The sequence below is a fragment of the Melanotaenia boesemani genome, chromosome 4 (assembly GCF_017639745.1).
Source record: "Melanotaenia boesemani isolate fMelBoe1 chromosome 4, fMelBoe1.pri, whole genome shotgun sequence".
Classification (NCBI taxonomy): Eukaryota; Metazoa; Chordata; class Actinopteri; order Atheriniformes; family Melanotaeniidae; genus Melanotaenia; species Melanotaenia boesemani.
The window spans coordinates 14009906-14020324 of record NC_055685.1 but is presented as its reverse complement, the minus strand read 5'-3'; the positions used below and the strand labels follow the sequence as shown (position 1 = coordinate 14020324).

At 38.8% G+C, this 10419-nt stretch overlaps 1 long non-coding RNA gene across 2 annotated transcripts; it reads right to left on the bottom strand.

The window, feature by feature from the left end:
• Window positions 1–358: 358 nt before the first annotated feature.
• LOC121638845 lies at window positions 359–1179 on the bottom strand. Of its 2 annotated transcripts, XR_006010086.1 has the most exons (4): window positions 1133–1179; window positions 921–1057; window positions 589–852; window positions 359–490 (listed from the first exon to the last, which is right to left on the bottom strand). It is a non-coding gene; the product is annotated as an uncharacterized LOC121638845 (long non-coding RNA). The 2 variants fall into 2 exon arrangements; XR_006010085.1 differs by lacking the exon at window positions 359–490 and having other exon boundaries at window positions 552–852.
• Window positions 1180–10419: the final 9240 nt, after the last annotated feature.

Sequence of the window (10419 nt, the reverse complement as noted above, 5' to 3'; positions counted from 1 at the left end):
AGTCAACATCGGACTAGCTTTTACTAGCTGATGACAGCTCAGACTGTGCTGTGCTTATACTAGCACAGTCACTGCAGATAATGTATTACAGGATTGTTTGTGCACTTGCCCAACGTGTAGTAGTCATCAAAAGATGGGAGTAATGGCATTAAAATAAACAGCGTTACTCACTGAGCTACTTTGTTTCAATAACGGGTACTCTAATTACTTTTTGGATTACTCAGGATAAAAGATTACTGACAGCTTGTTGCTTTTGTAATGTGGCGAGCGGGGAAAAGGGGGATGAGAGGAAATCAAAACTATTCTAAACCGACAACGCCAACTGGGGAATTCCACCCCAATAATAAGACACGCAGGTCCGATGCACCAGGACAACAGAATGTGATTGACCTTAAAAATTAGTTTATTAACAGTAGCTACTAAAACAATTAAAAGAATTCAACCACTTGGTACCAAGGGGTGGAGAACTGGGAGGTAAACAACGAACAACCTGAAAAATGGACAAAAATTAATACAACACAATTCAAACCAAACCACAGCAAACAAACAAAAATAAAGCCACACAAAAGTCCAGGAAGCAGGCTGTACCGTGGGACCAACGAGCTCAATCTTGCCCTTAGTCACCAGAGTAGGTGAGGTCCTAACGTTCGCCCCCTGGAACCACAACTGGTGAGCCAGGCGTATTGCTGGATTCCAGGGTGAGAAGACACAGGACTGGCAGTTCTTAAAAGCAGCAATTAAGATTAATAAAACCCAGGGTGAGCCAAACCCCGAATCTAGACAAGACAGCAGTGTAGCCAGGAGCACTGCGGGAAGGGACGACACGCTGCAGCGCACAGTCAACCTCTATGCCTAAAGAAGAACAGGTATGTTAGTTTGTTGTTCAAAGTAGATCAGGAAGTTACAGTTAGGAGTCTTACCAGGTGACAAGCTCCCCCTCATGCAGGGAGGAAGGAGACACAGCCAGATGATACCATCCAGGGAGCAGACAAAATCAGCTCACTTAAGCTGAACATGAGACGCAGGCCAGCCCGGCCACAGCCAGCAGACCACAACACTGCAGGGAGATTGAGCAGGTGTAACACCCAGAGGCCGACAAACCCCAGTCACTCAAGCAAGAGATGGCACTTACGATCCAGAGTAGAGTCCAAGGCAAAACCAGCCAGACCAACCGCTGACCCACAGCCGAATGAGTGAAGGCATGCTGAAGAGCAGGCACCTGCTCTCATATAAAAAGGGCTGCCTGCTCAACCCAGCAATCACCACAACAGGCCACACCTGTTGCATGCCAAATGGGGAGGGAAGGTGAACACTCCAGTGAGTAAGAGAGGTGACAACCTGTCTTGCCACAGTAAGATCAGATTTGTTTTTGTTATAGGTGAGCATAAGTTTCACATCTGCTGGGACTATATTGTGCTATTGCTACAGTGGAGAGAAGGGGGAGTGATACGGATGAAACTGGAGAGTATCCTTAATGTTTGAATAGAAAATCTGCTGTACTGTGTTTTGACCAGATGCAAGCTAAGTGGGTCCACACCTTTTATAGCAGAGTTTTTACTCTACTCAAACCATGTGATTAGCCAAGGCATGGGCCTTATGACCTGTTCAGATCTGACGGCTTGTTTGGCGAGAATCCCTCTTTTTAACACAAAATAAAGTAATCAAGAGTCAGTTTTCTGAGAAACTTAGAAAACGTTTCAACCTTATTATGTTGATGTGTGGTTCTTTATTTGTTCAATACATAACTTCACATCAATTTGATTCCTCAAACAACTTCTGCTGATTTTATTATTCTTTTTAGCTGCTCTAGGCAGCGAAGTTCTGCTCCAATCCAACTAATTGTCCTTATATGTTAAGAGACCTCCAGTACACCGTTGCATGCTGCAGATTACAACCTCAAAATAATGCATACAAAATTATTATTATTATTATTATTATTATTATTATCAATTTAGCCCTAAAACATCCATGCCTCTTTTGTTTTGGTAAAACTTTTTTCCACCAGCAAACGCTTTCTTTCTCACCACTTGTGACCACTTCTACCCGGGTCATAACCTGGCTGATGGTGAAGGAGCGGTGTCACAGCCACACACAAAAACGACCAGGAGACACAGCAACGGCGAGTCCAGAGAAAACGGAGGAAGCATTTTAATCTGGAATCACAGACATCGCTTTCCCTCACAGAGATAAAAGACAAGGATGTTATGAGGAATGTTTATCATGACCAGAAACAGGTTTTTTCATGGTGGCTGTAAGCAGTTACAGGATAAACTTCTCTCCTAAGGAGGAGACGGAGACAAGACATACAGCAACCTGAAATTAGTGTTGATGATTATTCTGTTAGTGATTTATTCCATTAGGTTTCTATTTCATTCATTAGTCAGATCTAATACTTGGTTTTATTATGAAGAAATGAACATGTAGACGAATTTTATTGAAATAAAAAGTAACAGAGTAGTTACTTTTCTGAGTAATTAATTACTTTTATAATGCTGTAACTCCTGTTACTGACATTGTTACTTTTGTAAGAAGGCAAGGCAAGTTTATTTGTATAGCACAATTCAACTTGATTCAAAGTGCTCAACAGAATACAAGAAGCATAATTTAACATTAAAAAGGAAAAAGAAAAAAGAAATAACATTGGTTAAAAACAGTAGTAAAACGGGATCAAGTTTAAAAAGTCAAGCTTAAAAGAAACAGCTGCAGATTTGGGCTTTTTGAAGCAAAAATTATTGAAATACAGTCGAGAACAGGTGGGTCTTTAACCAGGATTTAAATAAACTGAGTGATTCAGCTGATTTGAGGCTTTCTGGGAGTTTGTTCCAAACATGCGGAGCATAGAAGCTGAATGCAGCTTCTCCATGTCTGGTTCTGACTCTGGGAACTGATAAGAAACTGGATCCAGATGACCTGAGGATTCTGGTAAGTTCATACTGAGTCGAGAGGTCATTGATGTGTTTTGGTCCTAAACCATTTGGAACTTTATAAACCAGCAGCAGAACTTTAAAGTCTATTCTCTGACGAACAGGAAGCCAGTGTAAATATCTCAAAGCTAGACTGATGTGGTCCATTTTCTTGGTCTTAGTGAGGACTCGAGCACCAGAGTTCTGAATAATCTGCAGGTGTCTAAATGATTTTTTAGGTAGACCTGTAAAAACACTGTTAAAATAATCAAGCTAACAAAAGATGAAAACATGGACTAGTTTTCCCAAGTCCTGCTGAGTCATCAGATCTTTTACCCTTGATATATTCTGAAAGATGATGGAAGTATTGCAGCATACAAACTTAAATTTTTAAACCAAACACCGCGGCAGGCTAAGTCATGAGGATTTACATTGAAGATGCGTCACTCTGAACCATTGCACTTGTCACAATGTTTATAGTTCCATGTCTTTATCACGATCTCAGAAAACAAGCACTTACCTTAACTGATGATCTACAGGATGTGAAAAGATATGTTGAAACAGAACATTTAGATTACTATAACGACAGTAATGATGGTGACAATGATGTAGACAATAACGATGAGGGTCAACAAAAAATATTTCCCCAAGCTCACTCTGCCACCACAGGTAAGCGTACCCATTAATGAAGCCAACACACCCACGGTGCCACCCACAATCACCGGTGATGTCACCACGCATGTGCACACATACATTGTATTGGAAAATAAATAACCCGACATATGGCTCCTACAGGTAGGTTGACTTTTTGATTCGCTTAATGATGTTTTTCAAAATTTAGGTCTGAGTCCATCAATACACCCAGATTTCTGGCCTGGTTGGTGGTTTTTAGGTGTATAGACTGAATCTCTATAGTGACCTTTAATTGTTTCTCTTTGGCTCCAAAGACCATCACCTAGGTTTTGTTTTTGTTTAATTGAAGAAAGTTCAGGCACACCCAGTCATTAATCTCCTCAATGCATTTACCAAGAACCTTAATCTCTTGGTGACATTGTAATATATATCTGTGTGTCTGCATAGTTATGGTAACTTTTGTTGTTATTTATGACCTGTGCCAGCTGGGAGCATGTACATATTAAACTAAAGAGACCCCAGGATGGAACCTTGGGGAACTCCAGATGTAATTCTTTTGACATAAAGTATATCCTGTTCTATAAATAGTTTTAAACCAGTGTAGTGCAGTGCAGTGCCAGAGAGGCCCATCCATTTCTCCAGTCGTTTGAGTGATATATTGTGGTCAACTGTATCAAATGCAGTTCTGAGGTCCAGTAAGGCTAAGACTGACATATTGCCCTATTGTCTATATTCAAACATGTCATTAATCACTTTGGTCAGAGCGATCTCAGTGCTGTGGTGCTGTCTAAAACCTGACTGGGAGACATCATAACAGCTGTTTTGTTTTGAAAAGTGATTTAGCTGATGAAAAATGGCTTTTTTGATGACCTTACTTAGAAACAGAAGATTTGAGATTAGTTCATTATACTAATGAGGTATGAGACAAGAATTCAATTGAATTAAAAAAAAATCTTTATTTTAAAAAGAAACAACAAATTGTTAAAAACAAATAAAAATAGAGCTGAGGCTTACCGGGGGACAGGTGGGCTGAAACAAGGTGCACAGAAAAGGGGAGTGTCACACCAGAAAGGGAGCCAACACCAAGGAGGCACCACCACCCCAAGCTCTCAGACCACTGAAAAGAGGAAATAAAAAAAAAAAAACGATGTTAAGGGTATTAAATAAAATAAATACAATAAAATGGCAGCACACAAACGAAGTAAAACTGCCATAATTTAAATAATCAAAATAAAAGTCTGCTGTAAAATGCCAAGCCAGGCCCAGGAAGGCTAATGCCAAGAACAGAAGCCCAGGCCCTCAAGGTGGGTCACCAGTGAATTGCACTACTACTCGACAGCTCAGCTGAAGAAAGGAAGGTAGTGAGACATCTTGCCCAGCAAAAGATCTTTGCAGTCCGTAACATGCAGTAGTTGTCTTAAAAAAAATGCTGCGACAAACAGCCTTGAAAGAGCACAGGCATTCAGCTGAAACAACTGCAAGTAAATTATTCTTAAAGCCAGTGTTGGGGTAGTTACTCTTAAAAAGTAATTAGTTACAAGTTACTCATTACTTCTGTAAATTGTAATGAAATTACTTTACTCATTACTGCATTTGAAAAGTAAGGCCACTACTTATTTCTTTACTTTACCATTTCTTAATTCACCATGTAGACATGGACAAACTTCATAGCCGAATCATCACTGCCTGTCTACATAGTGTTTACTGTATATTGTAAACAAAATGGCTTTAAACCATAAAAACAACATCCCTGTCTGTGGGAAGAAATGGGCACACTTGTCCCATAATCATTTTATCTAGAATTCTGCAACTAGCTTGTTATTTTCTGTCTTACCAGCTGCTGCGCTCCAGGAAATGTTGAAAAAAGCTTAGCTTGTTTAGGCGGGTCGGCTGCTGAGAGACTCCTTCCACTGAGCGGCCAGCAGCATCTTTCACCACAAGTTTGGACTGAAACTGGACTGAACTGAAAATAATGCGAATATCGCCACTGACCAAAAGCCCGTATCACCGACTTTCCAGCTTCATTATTCTTGACTAATTGTGTCTGCTGGTAAAACAACATGTGGAATGTTAGACTTAAAGGAAATGTCTAAGTTAACCAGAGTTCTGAGGAAATCTCCTGCTTGTCTGTGTATTGTCTTCTTCTTCCTGTTTTTTAGGACACAAGCAGATGGGCTCACAGGACTTGTGACTGCAGCCGACCCAACTTCTGCAACTGCAGCATTAGTCAGCAAAACTGTGTCTAGCCAGACCCATATATAAAGGTTTCCAGGATCAGTTAGAGGGAGTTCTGACTGTAACGGCAGCAGACTCCGTATTGTATTAGTCCAGGGGACAGAATTCTGTATTTGCACATTTCTCATATCAATTGTAATTAATAAATTAGTTAACTAATTAATTAATTAGTTAACTTAAAGTGTGTGGAACAGTACCTGATTAATTAGGAAAATGGGAAATTAGTACCTGCCTATTTTAATAATGTGGGAAGAAGTACCTGTTCTTTATTACTTGTGTATTTTTATGGTTTTCTCCAACAGTATATTTATTCACAAATGGTTTCAAACAAAAAAAGAAAAATATATATATATATACCCAACGTTTAACAGAGGTGTCCTATACAAGGTATTATGTCCGGTAAAAAGGAAACAAAAGAAAAACAACCAATTAACAATAATCAACAAAAGGTGTCCTTGAAAAAGGTAGCCAGTACCAATTAACATTTACAATTACTTTTACTCTTACTCTTGGCTTTCATATACCAACCCAAAAACCAAAACGTCTCCTAATGAGAACTTAACACAAATCCTCTATATAAAATAGGAATATTTTGGTATTCTCCTATTGAGATTAACCAAAATACTATAAATAAACCCAAATCACTGCTCAAACGTGAGAGTGTCTCTTCAATCAAAACCCAAGCACAATCGTGCAACTATCATAAAGGAATCAAAAGCCTTATAGACCCACACGGGTCAAAACACATCCAGAGCTCACAATCCCAATTGGCAAACTGAGTGCTTAACATACACTGCTGCATCGAATGTCTGTGATTCCTCCTTCTTAAAGACCGGGGTTCCTGCTGATTGGTCAAAGGAGCAAGGTTGGTCTTGAAATGGGTTCAGAAGAATGAGAGGTGATCAATCGTTGAAGATGAGGAGGAGGAGGGCAGTCCCAGCCAGGCTCTGCGGCTACTCATCTGGCGGTTGCCCAGCAGCATTTACCTAACACATCGACAGGCGGTAGGCCTGGGGATGTGACATGAGGAATTAATCATTTTGGATATAAAATCAGAATAAACCAGCCCCTTACTTTGGATTTAACTTTTATTCAGAATGGCCATTTTAAATCAGAATTAGGTTTTTACAAGGTTATTTTTTAAGAGGATTTAATTTTTATTCTGAATTAAAGGATGTAAACATAGCCAATGTTTCTTAGAATTTTATTTCACTTTAGTTGTTAGTTTTACTTCTGCAATGTTACACAGTGTTAATACTTCATTTTATACAATTGTTAGGAATTCTGAATCACGATTGATGTGGTGTTGAAAAGTTAAAAGACAGGGGGGAAAAGTCTCAGCCACTCTGAAACTAGTCATCTCTAACATGAAGTGTGTCACAAATGCCAATCCATTTAGTCATGTTCTCCCTAATCCTCTCAAGCATTAATGTTATAGTTGGAAAGTACAGAAGATAGTATAACATAAAACATGTATGGAGAAGTAGGACATTGACATGCTGACAAAGAATGTCAACATGCTGGCAAGTCAAAACAGCAGTAATATAGAAAGTATGGAAAATGTAGTAATTGTACTTTTTTTTTTTACCTTTTTTGTAAATCATGCAATGCTCCATCAATGTAGCCATTTCACAAGTTGTTAATGCTCCTTTTAAGTCAAAAACAGATATTATTTTAGTATCATCTTAAGCTATTACGAATGGCCATGTTGCCTCCACCTACATCGCTCTATGCCAAGCAGCAACCTCCAGCGATAAAATGTGTTACAACCAGGCTCACGGTTATAACAAATCAACGCCGAACAACCTAGAAAACCAATTATAATTATGTATTAAACCAAAAGTAAGACAAAATAATATAACCATGAAGTGTGATTGTCTGCAATATCAGAAAGGTCATGGCATGCTTGGTTGTGTGTATAAATATAATGAATGCAGTGTTGTATGATGTAGAACTAAACCAAACACAACAACGAGGTGCAGCGGCACAGGTGCGGCCTAGGAGCGGAGCAAGGAAAGAAGAGAGCGAGGCCGATCGTAGGCAGGTCTTTTATACGCACCGCCCAATACCCCAGCTGCACCTGCACACAGACATAATTAACAAAACACAGCTACAAAGCAGAAGGGGTCGTAACAAATGTGAAGCCTATGCAGAAATGTGTAAAAAGTACAGTTCACCCCGCATCCACTAGGGGCTGGCGCCAACACAGAGTCAATTCCCATAGACTCCCACGTTGAAAAGATCAACTTCACAGCAGAAATAAACATGTTTAAAGCCTAGTACAAAAGTCCATTTTAGGATTAACAGGTCAAGTTTACCTTCATGACAACTGTGAGGGGGGTATTTTTTTATATAACTCATCCGTTTAGATGTTATTTAATCTTGAAATTCGGCATAATTAGGGGTGTGTCCTTTTGATTGACAGGTATCCGCCCAATGAGCTTCAATTCAGCTCTTCAGAAACCTACGGGTGATGTCACGGAGGCTACATCCATCTTTTATATACAGTCTATGCTCTATGACCCCCCTTGGCCTCAGCAGTTGCCAAGACATCAGACATAATTCCTAGGCAAGCAAGGCATTTGGTAGAATACTGGCTGAGTTTAGGGAGGCCCTGAGGTACAGGATTTTTGTGTGCCACTTTTCTGGATTTTTTTTCTCTCACACATTTGTTTACAAACATAGAATTTGTAAATAGGGGGAAAAATTTATTTGTACTAGTATGTAGCTGTCTTTTTGTATTTTCATCTCCATTTTATAATTGTTAACTTTTATTTTAAAAACAAATTAATATAACAGCAGCACATCTAGTGCCACACTACTGACAGCAACAATAATTACTATAAATATGCACGCTTGCATATCTATGTGTATTTAAAAAAGATTTTATGAGAGATATTGAATGCAAAAATACTCTAGCGCTTCATCAAAGGGTACGAGGCTGAGATCCATTTTGGTAACGTCCCAATAGGTGAGTCATCACAAATGTCTCTCTCTCTCTCTCTCTCTCTCTCACACACAAACACACACACACACCCCTACACACAGACACACACATTATCATGAATCAGCTGATGGTTAAAAGCAAAATTATATTTATGACTTTATACAGATCATTTCAAAACTCATTACTCTAAGACCTGCCTTGGCAGGATTAATATAGGGCCTTGCAGTGTGTGCTTGTGTGTGTGTGTCTTGCAGTAGTGTTGGGTTTTATGGACTGATGGAGGCTTGATTGATTTGATAAAAATGAAAGCCATTGATTCTGTCATGAATTTACAGCACCTCATTTACATAATTCAGAAAGCTGAGTTGCATCTTAGTACAGGCATTAATGGAAACAGTACACCCTGCAGTGGCCCCCAGCAAACACACACACACACACACTCAGCTATATCAACCCAACTGTCGAAATGCACTCCATGAAATAAATGCTTACCAAGCAGTCAGATGCTAACACACACAAATCATTTCATGCTGATTTGAGACAAGTTTAATTTCAACACAGTATCTGTTAACGTAAGTAAAGCTTAACAAGTAATTAGAATCATTGCTTTTTATTAGTCAAATGTATGTAAATAGATTAATAAAATAAAAGCACTCAGAGAGTGCAGACTTCCGACATGCCATTGTATTTTTGTATTTTTTTTTTTTTTTTGATTGTGGGCATCTTGGTACGGAAGCTTCCGTATCTTGGAGTTCGAAACTCCAGAGGCAAAATTATCCCTATCTTCCCAAGGACAGGCGCAAACAGGCTGCTGTTGAAACCAAACCTTGCATCATACCAGCATGTTTTTAAGAAGTTTTGTCAATCAGTTTTTGGTAGAAAATGATCCATAATGTCATACAGTTGTATTGATACCTACATAAGCGTGACCGAGCTCAACTGTTATTATTTGTTTTCTCGTTATCTCAAGATAACGAGTTAAATTTCTCATTATCTCATTTCCTCATAAAAACAGGATCATTTCTTATTATCACAAGATTGTGAGATAAATTATCCCATTATCACAAGAAAATAGTGTTAAAAAAACATGCAGGCCTGACCACTCTCGACACACCCTCACTATCAAGGCTAGAAGAAGATGAGGTAAAACTGGGGGCAGTAGGACTAAACAAATGTCCCTATGTCTGTCCATTACATTATAAAATATTGCTAAGAAGAAACAATAGCTACGCTTACATTAATCAATATTTCATCTATCAAATTGAAATCATCATGATCAGAGATTCCACCTGACATGTTTACATGGACACTGGATAAAGTTATCTGATCAGATGTATTTACATGATGGAGAAATTGAATATAATCGTAATGCTTTTGACATGTACAATGCCTTCTAGTTCAGAAGATGTGCTTCTTTTTTTTTTAACCTTGTGACCGTCGAAATGCTCAATAATTCTTAACTTTTACAGTTTCTAACAATAACGTAGCCACTCGTTCTGTTTTGATTTTTCAAATCTTTCCTGAAACTTATTACATTACGTAGCTCTCCATGTGTTTCAAGCATGCACAGAGACAACATGTTCCACCTAATGATCGGAATGAGTGTATACATGATTATTTTTTCCTGCTGATCCGATTATGAAAAGGTTTAAACCAAACCTCTCAATTGGATTGAAAATCCTTTCTTGCAGATTGGATCAG